The 17,631-nt window shown below is 39.7% G+C and overlaps 1 protein-coding gene across 4 annotated transcripts in view; it reads right to left on the reverse strand.

Annotated features, from left to right (window-relative positions):
* APBA1 (amyloid beta precursor protein binding family A member 1) overlaps positions 1-17,631 on the reverse strand; it is a 144,421-nt gene that overhangs the window by 126,471 nt on the left and 319 nt on the right. The window lies entirely within an intron of this gene.

A 17,631-nucleotide genomic window follows, 5' to 3' on the forward strand; every position in this document is an offset into this window, starting at 1 on the left:
ACAATGAGCAAGGAGCACAGATCTACACAGGAGACTATATTTGGGTGCTCGTCACTCCCACAATGCACCACACAAAGCAGTTGACTGCATTTTTCCATCACACAGATTGCATAAGAGTGAAATTACCTCGCATATAACGAATTTTTGGTATAAAAAGGGTCATCACGTAAGAGCAAATTCGCACGTACAGAACCCACATAAAGCAAAGGAAACCTGTACTGCTGTTAACAAGGATGTTATCTCTAGAGACACAAATCCAGTTTGAGAACTGAAACTAAGCATCACAGAGATGCTTAATGGGATCTTCTAGACCAGGGGTGGGCAATTATTTCAAGCGGAGGGCCACTTACTGAGTTTTGGCAAGCTGTTGAGGGCTGCATTAGTAGCCCCACCTCTTGAAAGGTGCCCCACCCCCTGGTCACCATCTTGTGACCAGAAGTCCCAACCCATAATCCCAACTTTTGCCATCAGAAGTCCCTCCCCTTGCCCCCCGAAATACTGCTTTCAGCAAAGGGGTTTTGCCATCTAGGAGCCAGAAAAAATATCAAATTATATTCTAAAAATCAAACATCTACAACATTCATTAATTTGATTTTTTAAAAATATTTTTGTCCTGATTTACATGTGTTTGTATAGCATACATAGAGGTGATTACACAATAGCTTAAAATGAAGTCTTACACTTGTATGTTGTGGGAGGGTGGGGGCATGAGGATAGGTTTGTGGGGGGCTGTTAATAGGTATGCGGGGTGAGGGAGCATGTGTGTGGATATGTGGGGGACTGTGTGTGGGGGGAGGGTGGCTGGGGTGTGTAAGGGGGTATGCATGTATGGCAGTGCAAGGGGGGGTATGGGTGCATGTGTATGATGGGGTGTGTGTTTGGGACTTGCCCTAGGCGCACACACACACACACACACACACACACACACACACACACACACTCTCTCTCTCTCTCTCTCCCCCTCCCTCCCTCCCTCATTGCTCTCGGTCTCTGTCTCTCACCCTCCCTCATTGCACCGACAGACATACAGACACCCACACACACCCATCCTCCTACTTCTGGCCCTGGGGTACTAGTGCGGTCCATGCTCCCACGGTCAGTAATGCAGCCATGTGGTGCTGGAGCAGTCCAAAAGCTGCAGCAGACAGAGACTTCTGGTTGAGGGGCAGGAGAGAGACTGGGAGGGCTGGGGGGACGGGGATGGGCTGGCCTTGTTGCTGGCTCGTGCCAGCTCCCTCTGGGTCCTACAGCCCCTGGCTCCTGTCATCTTTGACAGGCAGCCAGGAGCAGATAAATATACATTTTCTAAATTTTAGGGGTCCCGTGGACTGGAGAGAATGGCCTGGTGGGCTGTATTTGGCCCGCAGGCCATATTTTGCCCACTCCTGTTCTAGACTGAACACTGAATCCCATTGAGTAGAGTGGTTTTCTTTAATCTTTACTAATCTATAGAGAAGGCTCTGGGAACCCCATAAGATTGGGCCCCTAATATAGTCCATGGCTTGTTGTGACCTATTTATATATTTTTTCTAAAATGTTACATGAATATAAACATTATATACTCAAATAGTATCTAATTAGAAGTTATCATTCCTATTCTATGATGATATCTTTGAGCTCTAACATATTTTAAATTAAAACTATTTTTATATAGGTTTTTTTTTTTAAAGTATCTTAAACATAAAAAAATATGATTACATTTAAACAAAAAAGATCTGATTTTTTTTTTTTAAGTGTTGCTTTTTATCCACCCTGGTGTCCTAATTCTAGGTATTACTAAACTGGCCATAGAGCTCATGAATCTATGGCCATAGCTTTCTTTAACAGTCAGATTTGAGAGTTTCCCCCACAAGATGAAATTCATGAATGAGATGGCAAACAGCTGAACCAGTAACAAAGCTGTAAAGTTCAAGTCTAAGCTGTAAACTGTATGCAGAAGGACTGTTCCTTCCTGAAAGTTTCAATACTAGCAGCATGTTTGTCACTGTAAAATGAACAGCAGCAGTAGCAACCATGACATGCCAGGACAATGTGGCAACACAACAGAATAAAGCTGATGGTAGGTTTGGATGGATAACCAAAGTGTCTCCTACCTGTAGTCTAAGATAATTTTTCTATTCTTACTTTGATGACAGGGTTATATTTAAAGAGGCAGAACCCAGTATGGAAGCTCCTGTTGAAAATGACTCACTCATCACAATATAGTTGCTGTTCTAGTAATTTGTACTAAAAATCAGGGGAAGGTATCTGGTGAGAGGTGTCAAAATTTCAGGACCTTTGACCTACTAGAATAAAATAAAAAACAAAGCAAAAATGTACTGCTATAGCTCTTGCATGTTCTTTACTATGGTAAATGAGGAAACACACATAGATACATACATACATTTACCTGGAATGAGCCAGTGAAGTAGGCATCTCTATTGGTACCATTGAAGATCTTAGGACTTTATTATGTATGTGCGTGTGTCTGTACATATATGTGCGTGTATCATTTTTATATTATATATACTCACATATATAAATATTACATACACACACACACATATTTGTGTGTGTATGGGTGTGTAATAGAGATCTACAGACCAGAGGGACTTAGATAAAACAAATGGCTTATTTCGCCTATCAATCTTCCTTTGTTACTTGTTTTATAAGATCCCATACATGCAAGATCTTCACTGGTACCAAACGAGATACCTATTTTGATGCCTTTTTCCATGTAAACATAATAATTCAGAGTGCAGTAAATACTGTGAAAATAGATACGGAACTGCTCAAGACAGGCTTGCAAATTCAACAATGTTCCTTCGTGTTTTACCTACAAGTAAAGTTCCATCCATGAGTTTTTACCACTTGTTTTCTTGGCGGGGGTGGGGGAGGAGAAGGAGGAGGAGGAGGGGAGATACCTCCTCAAAAAAATCTTTTTTCTTTTACATATACATTCATGTTTTTCCTTCACAGAATCTGAAAGACGTAAAATCTGGACTGATAAACTACAGAGCCAGACTTCTTTTCCACCAAACCATACTAGTGCTTGGCCTTTTTTTCTTTTTTTTTTTATGTGACACTCACTGGAAACCTCCAGGCAAGTAGCCTAACTTGAAGTTACTAATAGAATCATCTAGAGAAATCTCTTCTCTGTACTGCTCATCTTTACTCTATAAGCAATATGGTCCCTCTTTCTGTACACTCATAAAAATTCAACTGTTTCCTTCGTGCTGTTCAAACTAAGGATGAATGATTATAACCAACTTTACAGCATGTCACTTAAAATAAACTGTTAAATCTCGGTATGAGGACTTCAAATATCTAGTGGCATCATGCATTTGTTTATATATTTGTTTGCTGTGTCTACCACCACCCCCTGTGACAGAGACCACTGAAATCAATGGAAAGACTCCCACAGATTTCTTTGGACTATGATTCAGATCAAACAAGTCAATGGATTTTTATCCATGGTACTAAGACTGCGCTATCTCCGATGTGGGTTTTGTTCCCTCCTATAAATGTAATGGCAGAAGACCACCAGCAGAGTTGGTATGCTTAAAAATAAAGTTGTAACTGTGCTAGCTGTTGTGCAAAAACACACTGTAGGAAGTTCCCATTCTGAATCTAAGGAGGCAGAAAAACAAAAACAAAAAAAGCAAGGTTTAAGGTGATGTTAGGTATATACCTTGTGAGTTTGCAGGATTTTTACTTTACTTAATTTTTGTGTTTGGGGTTTTTTTTTAATCCTTAGCCATGTGTTTCATTGCTATTTACAAATACCTTGGTTCATTTTTTCAAATGTTGTGTTGCTATCTCTTTCTTTTATCATTAAGTTTTTCCTAGTTGGTTTTCATGCAATTATTAACCACTCAAAACATTCTTTTTTTTAAATAAACCTTTCTACCTGTTTTTCTCGATCTTATATGAGGCCCTGAATTATTCACCTCCACCCTTCTCACCTTTTTTTCCTCTTCCTCTTCATCCCTTATGACCTCATTCATTTTGTGCTTGTAGCAAGAGACTTACAAAAGAAATAGTAGATAGCTTTCCTTCATGATCCATGTGTCCAAGGCATCAACAGCCTTTACCACTCCTTCCCTGCACACCTGCCATTCTACAGCTTTTGCCATTCAATGCTGCTGCTATAGGGCAGGAAGTGGTAACATTTCTTTTAGGCTTTACTGAATTGAAAAACAAACTAAAGCCAAATCCATCCTACTCCTGCGTTACTCTTCCTGCCACCTTTTTAAAAAGGAAAATCATAGTACATAAGAAAGCACTCAGAATACAGACTAAGTGCTTTGTTTTCTCCCTCTCTTTTTCAAGTACATTTGCCCTAGTAATTACAAACTCCAAATAATAAAATTTCTCTCATATCCATTTAGTCCATTATAAGTTAACAAGTGCTAATACTTTGGGTAATGGAATGATACAGTTGAACATAATCCCAGCATCTCTAAAGTCTAGTGTGTGTCTGTGGTTTGTAATTGTCTTATGTTTCGATCAAGTCACAGGATATCTGTGGGGCCTCTCTTACAATTACATGTAGGCATTCCAAGGTATGTAAAATTTAATTTTGAACTTTTCAAATTGTAATAAAGCCACGTCTTGGGGCAATCTTCAACATTCCCTAACAGTCTTTTAGGACCTCCTCTGACTTGGCTACAATTACCACCTTTGGGATTTTTCTTTATATTTTTCACATGGGCTTCCAAACAGAAACTGGGAAATGCTCTCTCTTCAAGGGAACAATAGAACATTTGAAGTATCTGACACACTAAAAGCTAGCATAAAGATTTGCAGAACTCATTGTTAGATGCCACTATGGCCCTGGACATCTGCCATCAGGCAGATCTTTTTTAAGAATTTCAATTTCTTCTGCTGACATCTCTGCTTCAAATGCTACTTTCTAGAAATTTGCAAGATTTTCAAGTTAAGCAAAAAACCCATATATTTGTCCTGAATAAATGCTTCTGAATCTGTTTTTTTAATTATTATTTTAAGAGGGTTTGGGATGGTAAAGTATAACTTTAAAAATCCATGTATTCCCTGATTATTAAAAGATGCAATGTTTAATGCGTTTTTGAAAACACACACTTTGCTTTTTTTAGTCATTAAAAAAAAAGGGGGTACATGGGAACAACTCATGCCCTAGGTATCAATGTGAACTGGAATCTTTAGTCTGGGCTTTACATTTCTTTAGAAACACCAATAACAATATTTTGCGTAAGATATTTAGCCTGCCCGAAAAAAACTGCTTGCTCTGCTATGAATGCAGTTTTGGTTAGTAGTATACATGGAAGGGTCATTCATTTAATGTTCTACAGAACTAGTTGGGAGTTTCCTCCACTATCAAGAAGAGATCAGGCAAACAACCACACAGCAAGCTAAAAGAGGACTCAAAAAAGACTTGCCGTGGAATAGCTAACATTTTAACTATCCATCTGACTGCTTTTACCACAAGGTAAGTGAAATAAAAAGGAACATCTTAGCCCTGAATGAAATAAACTTTGTAACTATAGCTGGTACAGGACCAACTTCTGGTATTACATTCTCTCTTGAAGGTGCACAGAGAATGTCTCCTTTTATTTTGTTCAATAACCAGCTTTTTCACTGGTGAGAAAGAAATTAGTAGCAGAACACTCCCCTCCCCCCAAGAATACTAATTTTTCTCTTCCAATTTATAAAACTAGCTCTGAGACTGAGATCTATTACTTCTCAAATCCAAAAGGACCTGGTGACCAGAAACAATTGGTTCAATTCACAAAATACAGATAATACTCTTTTTTTTTAAAGTTATTAGTATTAAAGGTAAAACATGATTTGATAAACCTTTTTCCTTATGTATTCAGCACATCTAATAATGTTTTAATTAACTTAGAATAATTTTAAAATGCTGGTCTTCTGCAGTTTTAAATGAATTCCAATTTCTATGTAAAAGTTTAAAAAAATATCAACTGGTAGGTAAAAAAAACCTCACAATTTTCTAATATAATAAATGTACATATTTAAGACAGTCAATAGATATACATTTAAGCTTTAATTAATTATGCATATCAAGTATCTTTCTAAGGTGGAATTCTATTATTCTTTATGTACCTAAATGCAAGCTTTCCAGTCTCATAAATGGCATTTTTGGCATTTATGCAGAGTTCTATTCTATTACTCATACAGTGTGGATGTCACACGGCTACTGGGCATTCAGAGCAGGGTAAACACTGGCTGAGTAGATACATAGTTATGTATGCACATGTCTTAGTGCAGGTAACCAGCCTGAAGTAGCTTAGGCAATCTCTTTTTGTGGCACATGACAGAGGGGACAGGCAGCACAGTAGCAGATAGGAAAGGAAGCAGAAGGCAGAGCAGGAGATCATGAAAGGAAAACAGGGCAGGAAGCAAAAGGCAGAGCAGTGGATAAGGCAAAGAGGACTGGTGTGGCACTCAGGTAGGGTGTAGGACGTGGGGCTGATTTGTAGCATGACTGTCAAAAAGCTTGCTGCCCCTCCCCCCACTGCCTTAGTGCAGATCTTAGGAAGTAGATGGAAGGAAAGCCCTTCCATATCTTATCTCCAGTAATTTAGTGGTTGGGGTGCTTGACCAGGAAGTGGGAGATGCAGGTTTTAAAACCCCCAACTCAGATACTTAATCTCAAACAATTCTTTCCTATGAATAAGGAACAAATAATAAGCCCCCCCCCCTCCCCCCAGTTGGCTTCTTTATAATCTGTTCCAAGAACTGTGCCAAATTTAATCTAAAGTCTTGCTGGATTGTGTGCATGATTTACAATCTCAGCAAACACTGTGATAATTGAAGTACCCCAGTTGGTGTCAGATGTGTATAAAGGCTATAAGTAGTTACAAATTAACAAGTCTAATGGTTACCAAACAATGAGAATGAACCTTTATTTAGGAAAGGAACTTAAAAGTATAAATGGAAAAACAAGAATAAAATCTATTATTTCAATTAATGTTACCTGCTTGCTGATTTCAATCATTATTAAAATTGGTGATTTCAGTCAATTTACAGTGATAATGAAACTGCAGGTAGTTATCATTATAGCACACAAATAATTAATGTCAAGCTTTTTCAAGTTAAACAGTATTTTTTTTGCATATTTAAACTACATACTGGGCCCATCTACACATGTAATGAATGTGCAAGACTAAACTCAAGAGGTTATTGCTCCAGAGTTTTTTGGTGCACAGTAGCACATGTGAAGATGTTGTCTTGGCCAGCTGGGGTGCAGCGTGCCTCAGCACGGGGCTAGCAGCCCCTGTGCTGAGAAACCCTGTGCTCCAGGCAGCCACTTAGCAGCACGTGGAGATGGGGGTGCCCCAACCAGTCGGGCAGCAGCTACGTGTGCGCTCCTGCACATGAAAAAGTCTCTGGAGCAGGGTAGTACCTGTATTTTACAAAAATACACTACTGCAGAGTTTATTAGTTTCATGCGTCCCTCTTAGGGCGCATGTGTAGATGTTAAGACATTTACTGTGCAGTTAATTAGTCTTCTGCACAGTAAATGCCTTGTGTAAATGCACCCACTGAGTGCAAAGACAGCATTTAATTATTGTAAGGTCATGGCTAAAGACATAATAAAGTTGAAACCTAAATAATATTAGTTCAGTAATAACTATAATATATACTAACAGTCTATCATAAGCAATTAATTGAATGTTGTTAGAAAAGTAATGTAGCAAGGTAGCAAATAGCTTCATTGTTGTTTTTTTTTAAACTCAGTATACTTCTAGAATAGAAAGCTTTTTAAGAACTATAAAATTAGCTCACCTTGTTATGGTTAATTTTATTTAATATTAAACAAACTGAATTGTGTCACCATAACCTTTTAAGTGGTGTATGTTAGTCACTTATCACTATCAGCAAGGTAATGCCTCCTTGAGTGAGAGCAGAAACCTGAGTTTAGCTGTGCTTAGCTATGACAGTGAAGGAGAAGTATCATAGCTGGGAACATCAGGACAGGACACTAAGGGAAGGAGAAGATATTAAGAATGTTTAGAGTGTTTGAGTTACATAAAAAGAATTAAAATATTATGTTGTATAGACTTTCTTATTTAATACACAGACTATAGGGACTCAGTTATGACCATGAGAGAAGGCAGGATAGATTTGTACCATATTTACTAACTAAATCAGAGACATACAGCGTAAACTTTTGTAAGCAGTGGGACGACCTCATCAGACGCTATAAAAATTACTGAAGAGGTTCTTATGAAGTAAAACATAATCCCCGAAACTAAATGCATACCATAAAAAGCAGGAAAATAAATTCCTTAAATCTTTCATTGAACAAATAGCACTTCCATTTTAATTGCAAACAACCATTAATTTAATAACAAAAAATAACCTTCAGACTCCTTTTCTACTTGAGTTTCTCTAACCTTACATATCTTAATATTTCAGCACTTCTTCAGTATGCAAAACTTGGTATTTCTTTAAAGCTTGTTAGGGTAACTGGGGCTAAAAGGATATGTTACTACTCTACTCTTTGATTACTTGCCTTCTAAACCGAATGAAGTTCCCAACTACTGTACAATGGTTAGAAGATTCCTGGGGAAGCAATCATTTTTCCTTCTGAGTAAGTATGCTGTCTGCCTCCTACCCTTCTTCTCAACAATAGTAGCTGGTTAAGTAAACTGCATAGGCACATCCAGATGTGCATGGACATTTGGTTCCCTGGGGACAAATAATGACGGCACAACTTGAGCCACTGCTTCTTGTCCCTGAGGAACGCCCATGCCACACGCGCTTTGGAGCATGGCAAGTGGCCCTGGGTGGCATAGGAGAGGCTGGAGCCAGCACTGTGCTAGGCCCAGCAGTCTTACCTGGGGATCTGGGGACCTCCCGGATCTGCAGCCACAGTGATCATGCTGGGCAGAGCCTAGCCAGCAGCCACAGCATGGCTCTGGGCAGCCCGGCTCCGCTCTTTAGCAGTGCATGCTGCCCAAGCATGTGCTGCTTTGGGGTTTTTTCCACGGTTTTTTGTTTGTTTGTTTTTTTTACTTCTGGATATCCGGGGTCAAAAAAACCTGTGGGAAAAAACCAAAAATGGAGCAGCACATGCTCGGGCAGTGTGCCCTTGCACGGTGGAGAACTCCGAACTGTGTGGTATGTGGTGTTGCAAACGTGTTTGCAGCACCACATACTGCATGATTGCACTCATCTGGATGCGCCCCATGTCTTTAAAATTCTTTAGGCAGATAACCAAAGGTTAATTTGAAGCTACATCAGGACCTGTTGGACTGTATTTTGAAAACTTAAAAAAAAATGTTGAGCAAGTCATTTGGGTAAATCTGATATCTTTTATTAGATCAACTCATATAGTTGGAAAAATTCTTCTTTGCAAGCTTTTGGGTATAAATACCCTTTGTCAGGCTGAGGATATTTACACCCAAAAGCTTGCAAAGAAGAATTTTTCCAACTATTTGAGTTGGTCTAATAAAAGATATCAGATTTACCCAAAAAACCTTGTCTGCCTATGTCCTTAGACCAACATGGCTACAACCTATAACCCTAGAGCAAGTCATCTCGGATTCCACTCAGGAAAAAAGATAATTGGTTCAGGCTTTTCCATTCTTTAAAAATATCCCAGAGTTCCATATGCAGCTTCTGATTTTATTATCATCAAAAGAGTTGTTTAAACTAGGGTAAAAGGTATATTTTAAAAATATATTAGCAAAAAATACACTGTTTACAGTCATGTTGAGTAAGTTGTACTCTCTCATCCATTAGCTAGTGAAGATGAATGCTAGAAAGAAAAAATACAACATGCTTTGTTTACAGTTCGGATTTTAAAATATATTAGTTGAAAAAACAAAATAATTTTTTTAAGAAACAGATTTCAATTTTTTCTAAAAATTGAATTATTTGCTTTTTCTCCCCTCTTGAGTATTGCAAACAAGCATCCACTTGTTATTTTGAATTCTTTTAGATATTGGTGATTAGTTATTAGACTTTGGGATGTGTTGACTTGTCTTGCCCATCCCCCACTACACACATTTATTTTTCTTCCTTGCTGATGAAGTTAGGTGTTAGTACAAAAGATTCAACCAATTTTCATGAAAAGGCATTTCCCGTTAAGAAAACTTTTGATAAAAGATTTTTTACTAGCTCTATTAAATAGACCAGAGACATTTAACTACTGCTTCCTTTCTCTCCACCTGTGCACCTGTAAAAATGCAAATAAGAAGTCAGAGGGCACATCTACACATACTATCAGGGGCAGCAATAAACTGCAGCACCTTTTGGACCCCACAGGGGTCCCCCTACCAGCCTGGGGATGGTTCAATGTGCTGCAGAGGGACTGGCTGGGGCATGAAGGTGCTTCAGTGTGGGGCTAGCTGGCAGGCAGCCCCAGTACTAAAGCACCTTCGTGCCCCAGCCAGCATCTACACATACGCTGCTGCACACAAAACAACTCTGCAGCAGGGTAATACTTGTATTTACAAGTACTACCCTGCTGCGGAGTTTATTAGTTTCCTTCACCCCCTAATAGGGGCACACATGTAGACATGGAGATGTATACTGAGCAATTAATTATAATTAGTCAACTATGCAGTAAACATCTTGTGTAGATTTGCCCAGAGAGTAATTTTCCAGATTTACACAGGGAGTCTACAGAAGACCTGGGAACTGAATCTAGCTTCAGTTCAGTGTCCCTAACTACAAAATAAAACTCATCTAAAAAAAATGAAGAGGCATTTTGAGTACTGAAAACTTCCTTGTTACTAGAGTCAAATTTAAGGGAATTGCCATTCTTATCCAGGTGACAGATAACTGGGTTTCTCGGACTTCGTAGCTCTGCTATCTTAACTATTTTCCGGATTTGCTTCCCAATTTTAAGAGTTGCAAGTCTGAATAGCAAGTCTAACAAGGAAGCTTTTGGTTGATAAAAAAGATGCTATAGAAGTTCAGAAGATTATTTTTATGGTTCAATTCTTTGAAGAGGCAAAAGTCATAATGTAAAAGCAGCAGACCTCCTGAAGACGACTCAGCTGCTTTGACTTTTGAATCTAGAGCCCTAAACCATCCTCTAAGGTGCCAGCATCAAGTAGAATAAATCACTTAGTTCAGTGCATGAAACTAACAAAATGATAGCGAATAGGTGAGAAATTATATGTAATCAGCAAAATCATTTCTTAGAAATATACGGATCATAGGAATCATAAGAAAGTAAGGCTGGAAAGGACCTCACAAAGTCATTTTATTCATCCCCCTACTCAAGGCAGGATCATCCCTGACTAAGCAATCTCAGCCAAATGTCTGCTCAGCCTGCTCCCAGGGATGGAGATTCCAAAATCTCTCTAAGCAGCCTGTTCCAATGCTTGACCACCCTCATAATCAGAAAGTTTCTCCTATTCTCCAACCTAAATTTCCTTTGCTGCAGCTTGGGTCCACTGGCTCCTAGTCCTGGCTATGGAAAAAAAGCTCATCTATATATTGCCCCACAGGTATTTGAAGATGGTTATCAAATCCCTCCTCCATCTTCTCTTCTCTAAATTAAATAACCCTAGTTTGTTCAGCCTTTCCTCATAAGTCATGCTTCCTGGGCCTCTAATTATTTTTGCTGCTCTCTGCTGAGCTCTCTCCAATCTGTCCACAGCTTTCTTGAAGTGTGGGGCCCCAAACTGGACATAGCATAGAATCATCGACAATGAGATCATCTAGTCCAACCCTCTGCTCAGGACCATCCTAACTATATCATCCCAGCCAAGGCTGTCTATCTGAATCTTAAAAACCTCTAGGGATGGAGATTCTACCATCTCTCCAAGTAGCCTATTCCAGTGCTTTACTACCCTCCTTGTGAGAAAGTTTTTCCTAATATCTAACCTAAACTTCCCTTCTCAGTACTCCAAGATCACTATACTGAGCCAGAATCAAAGGTTACCTTCTAGTCATCTGTGCTGGACAGTTCCTAGATTCAGAGACATGTGGAATAAGACTCACATTAGACAGATGTGGGATAAAGTTGGTCCTCCCGCACAGGGACAGATCCAGCAGGGGTGCACTTGCACCTCCCCCCTCCTTTGATTCTTACTCCACCCAAAATTTAAAACCAGCTGCTAGGCAATGGCAGCAGCATTTCTAGTCAGGCAGTGCTGAGGGAGTCAGATGATTTCATGGCTCATTGTAATCTACCTAATACCTTCTAAACTCTTCCTTCCACAGGTGTTTACGACTCTCTCTCCTTTTAAATGGTCTTGATGTTCCACCAAACTATCCTTTGTTCTGCAGTTCTGCTGTCTGTTAGCTGCTCTTGGTGATGAAGCTTCTATTTCACAGGCCTGCAGCTTGGTTTTTAACACATTTCAATTAAGTTATATTTGTTTTTGCTTCAGTCTTAAACTGAATAATATAGCCCTGGGACCCTAGCATATTAGCAAAGCTTCTCATTTATTTTTAACTGGAGAAGAATGTGTTGTTTTATAGGTGATGGTGCACCTCACCATCTACACCCCTCTTTTCAAAATTCTAGATCCACCTATACCCACACACACACATCCTCCTAATCCCCAGTAGTTAGGAACTGGTTTTAAGATATTAATCATGAGATTTAATATTTCTTCCAAAATATAAATAGGCTTTAATTTTGGATACTCAAATTATCCATAGTAATGAGCAGCCTCATTCTGAATCCTCATGTAAGTCTTTTGGTTTCAGCTCTTGGCAGTGAGTTCTACAGTTTAATTACATAGTGGGAACATCTACGTGTGTGCATATACTGCACAGTAACCGAAATTACTGTGCAGTATGGGCATGCATCTACATGTGCCTGCCTATACTGCACAGTAAATACGGCAACTTATACCTACTTGAACGTAAATTTGACCTGCATCATAGAAGTATCAAATTTATGCCCAATTAATGACTGCACAGTAATGTACGTATAGACACCTTATGGCGGAGTAACACTACCTTGTGTGGCCTGACTTGGGACCAATGTCAGTCTCATGTCAGTGCACACATAACACTAATGTGCTTTAACACATGCACTTTAACTTACTGCGCACTGAATTTAAGCCAGTGCAAATGCAGGTGTAGACATGCCCACTGTGCATCTAAGTATCTCCTTCTATCAGTTTTTAATTTGCCATCTTATTTTCAAATTTTCCCTTTTTCTTTTGCTATGAGATGGTTATTATTCCCCCTCTTGTCAGTCCCCTTTCTATGGCATAAAATCCCACTGATGATTAGGGGAAAGCTTACTTAAAGTGAGATCTATTCAAGGACAGAAATTTCCTTCAAGAATTGTAGGGGAAACCATTTCTTTCAAGACATTTGAAGGTAGTCTGGACAAAGTGGTGGAAAATGTTCTGTAGGCACTATGTCTGTATAGGTAGCAAGGTGATCTGGGTGATTTTTCATTAAGATATATGAAGCTTATGTTTAGAATAAGAACAACATCATGTATAAATAAATGAATAAAGAAATAGAAAGTGAAAATGCTAAATATCTATTTTGGAAGCAGCACACAAAGAATGTTCCCAGCCCCTTCTGGTAAAACAACACAAAAATGCACTTCTGTAGAAAAGCACATTTTTAGTCAGTGAGAACTACTGCACTGCTCTGAGCAGCAGGCTTACCAATTCAATACTATGAAGCAAAATTAATCAATCCTTTGTTTTCAAACACCCCCAACCCAATCCAATCTACATTTATTTGTTCTACTTCAGATGAGAATAGCTCATAGTAATTAGAAGACTTGCCACTTTTATTCAATAATAAAAACAACCAAAAATGCACTCCTGTAATATTAGAAGTCTGACTTCTAGGTATATGAACAGGATCCTATTCAGACGTACATCTCACTTAATTAGCTAATGAATGGTGGCCCTTCACTCTTCAGCATAAAGTATATGTAAAATCATTCACTGATTGACAGTACAATTCTTCTTTCATATAACCCAGTGTAAATCAGGAGTAACTCCATTATAGCAATAAACATCATAGCTAAAGGAAAGAGTCTGGTCTGTGATATCTAAATGTGGGTTGAAAGCTTCAGCCTTCATTTTGATTTTCTTGGTTTTTTCATTGTGGAGGGACACTGAAACCTTGCAATCTATACTCACTTTAAAATAAAAAGTAAGAATTCATTTCATGTCCTAAATCTACCCTTTCGTTTATGCAGTAGTATAGTGCACTGGATTAGGTGATTTGTCGTCTGTCAATTTTTGTGGTTTTAAAATCACAGTTTCCCAATTTTACCTGATGAAGTAAGCTCCCTGCTTACAAAAACTTAGACTAACTAAATCAGAGATGTATAGCATATCAGGTATAAATATGCTCTGCCTTCTTCCTGACTTCAGACTAACTACCACACTTTGATTTTATCTGTCATAATGCTTTCTTAAAGACCCACATGGACTAAAACAGTGAAACTGTCTATACTCAAAATGCTATACACAAACGCACCTAGTAAATGAACAGGAAAGAACAGGTAGTGAGTGCAGAGATTTTTTTTCCCCTCTCATCTCTAGCAATTCTAGAATGCTTAGTTAGGTCTTATCTTTAAAACTGTCAGATAAAAGCATTTTGAAACACAGCAAAATTTTCAAGCTGCCAGCTTTTCTTTAGGTCAAAATCTTGTTTAAAATGTATTGCATTGTTAGAGGTATACATTATTTTAGGCTATACAACAACATACAAGAGGTGGTGTTAGAAAATTATAGATCCCATTACTTGTCCCATTAAAGACAATGGGTCCTAATTTAACAGTATGTAGAGAAAAAATAGGTTCCCGGTTACTGCTATGTTCACTCAGTTCTCACACATTTTAAACTGAGGAAATGAAGTATAAGCCTTTCTTAACTGAAGGTGTTACACAATCTTTCATAGTAACACAAAGCAAACAAGACCTTTACGTTTACAGTTTTATACCCCAAAACTGTATCCACCTAACTGCATGTAACTGAATATATCAGTCTCAGGAGAATGAACTGAACCTGCCAGAATTTTCTTCTTTGGTTCCATGGAGGCTAGGGATTTCCAACACGACAGCATGTCCATTATACCATTACATTTTGTGATGCTATTGAATGTGATGACAGCTTCCAAGCTATTACACATCGGAGTGTGTGTGCACATGTGCAAGGAACGTTTTTAGAAGCAGATCTCTCCCAGTGCCTCCTGAAAGGTGAGGAATGACAAAACCTAGATAGATATTTGAAAAAAAAAAATGTCACTAATATAATAAACAATACTTTGAAGTTAAGTAATTGTGAAACTGAAAAAGGATGCCTGGAAAGCATTTCTGCTTTCTCCACAGACCTTGCCCCCTCAAGAGAACAGCTCTTTCCTAGCTAACTAGGGCCTTCTAATAAAATGTACTTCTGTTGGCATCTTTCACTTTATAACCAAAGGGTCAATCTATGAATATCTCTTCTTTAATAGGCTTCTAAAAGGCTGGCCTTTGCATCTGATAGAACACAGAATAATAGTCTGAAAACATTACTGCTATTTTAAGCAAAGACAACGCATTAGTGCAAAACAAATGCATTGCTGCAAGCTACAAGAGAAAAGGACAATAACTTAGTCCAGTGAATTATAGTTTTTGTGCTGTACCCCAAGCCTTGTCTGCCCATCATTTAATGAATCTGTTCAAATGTAAAGCTTATATCCACTTTTTAATCCACACTATTTCCAATTGTTAACCATTTTTCCAATCTAAACAAGTCAGATATTCTCTCTTTCAACTAAGCTTTCTATACATTTTATATTGTATAATTAGAAATGCATCAAAACTTCTCAAAGTGCAGGAAAAATGATCAATTTACCACAATTTACAACTACCTATGTCAGTGCATTACAATTTACTGGACACTCAACTTTTCAGCATATACATTCCAACAATATCACCAGCTGATAGCGGTGCTTTAAAAACTGGTAACTGCTTGCTCACTCTTAATTGGCAAGGAAGAGCTTTTAAAAGGAGAAAACTAACTAGTCTGTATTTTAGATGACAGTTCCAAAAAAGCCAACACATGAACACAGATTTAAGATTTAAATGTTTCCATTTATGTAAATCTACCCCTAAATCTTGCATAATTACTCAAAGCACAATTTGTCACAACTTTGGATCATAACTAAAGAGTATAGAAACCAAAAATAAAAGCTGTGCTTTGCACTGTCTGGTTTGCAGATGTCTATGATGCAACAGTAGAAAAAAAAGAAAAGAAAATTAAAATGATAAGTAGACTTTGGACACTAGAAGTTTCTAAAATGACTGATAGATTTAAAGGTACAACTGACCTCACCCCTAAATATTTCTAAATCCCTCCACTGCAATAGCGACAAAGATATTCCACCTTTATTTTCCAAACAACAAAGGTGACGATGTGTTGCGTATTTGTTTCTGGAGGTATGGCAGCCACAGGCTGCAAAGACAGGGGCAGCCAGTTCAGATTTTGACAGCAATGCAGTAGAATTTAAAGTACTGTGACTGGAATATTTTCCAGAACAGGTTGGTTGGGACCCTCTGATCCATGCTAACAAAGAGGTATCAAAACACTGATTGTAGGATGGGCTCCTGGCACCTGGCATAAGGTAAATGTACAGTGCAGATAGAAATCCACACCATATGCCTGATTTGCCCCATGTTAGCTCATCCTTAATGCCTGCAGTCAGAAAAACATCCGCGCCTTCTAGTCCCACTGCTTTAGTTCCTGGGCAGCTATGACAACAGCCAGAGATCTATGGCACACCTTGTGAAGTGAGCCATAATCCTTCAGCGCCATAAAGCCACAAGGAAGCAAAACGACGAAACATCACGCTTCCAAAGACACAGGCCTCCATCCTGGCCTCTCTCTCCCATGCAGATTTCCACACAGGCTGACAGAAAAACAAGCCTTGGGGAACTGCGCCCCACAAGACCGAGCTCTGGGAAAAGTGAAACACAGAGGGCTGCAGTAACTGAATGGAAGGGCCCCACAGCGCTGTGCAGATGTGGCTGGGGTGGGGGGTAGGGAAGAATAGCAGTTCCTAAATCTGCTGGCAGACAGTGACAGCAGCAGCCGCTGGTCCCTCTCCCAGCGCAGGGGTGGAGAGCAGAGGGGGGAAGTGCAGGGAGGCAGCAAGGCGGATGGAGGAGGGCTCCCTGGCACCTCTTTGCAAACCCCGACTGCCTCGGCCTTTTGGCAAGGATCAAGTGAAACTGGGGGCGGGGACACACGAACCCCAAGGCCTCCAGGCCTAGGGCTTGCACATAAGATTGCCTGCCTGGGTCTGGGGAGTCCCCGAAGCCCAGAGGGATGGTTTGGGAGGGGGTAGAGCCACACGCAGACTTGCCGATCGAGCTCTGCCCAGGTGAATTTGGGAACTTGACTCTCGGGCTCTGCCCAATTGGATCTGGAAACGATGTGGCCTTGAACAACATAAAAAAAAAAAACCATCCAGGGGGGACGGGCAGCCCAAGCTGTAGGAAGAGATGCCCTCCTCCCAGCCCGCTCCTGTCAGGCCAGCACCACGTGCTCCCTGCGGCAGCCCCAACCCCCACATGGCAGGACCCGGCGCCGGTGCCGGTGCGGAGCAGGGCGAGGATGGGGCGAGCCTGGCTCGGTCTCTTGCGTTGCAGCGCAGGAGGCGGCCGCCCATCCGCCTCCCCTCCCCCGCTGCCCAAGCCTGGCCGCTGCTTCC

The sequence above is a fragment of the Alligator mississippiensis genome, chromosome 3 (genome assembly GCF_030867095.1).
Source record: "Alligator mississippiensis isolate rAllMis1 chromosome 3, rAllMis1, whole genome shotgun sequence".
NCBI lineage: Eukaryota > Metazoa > Chordata > Crocodylia > Alligatoridae > Alligator > Alligator mississippiensis.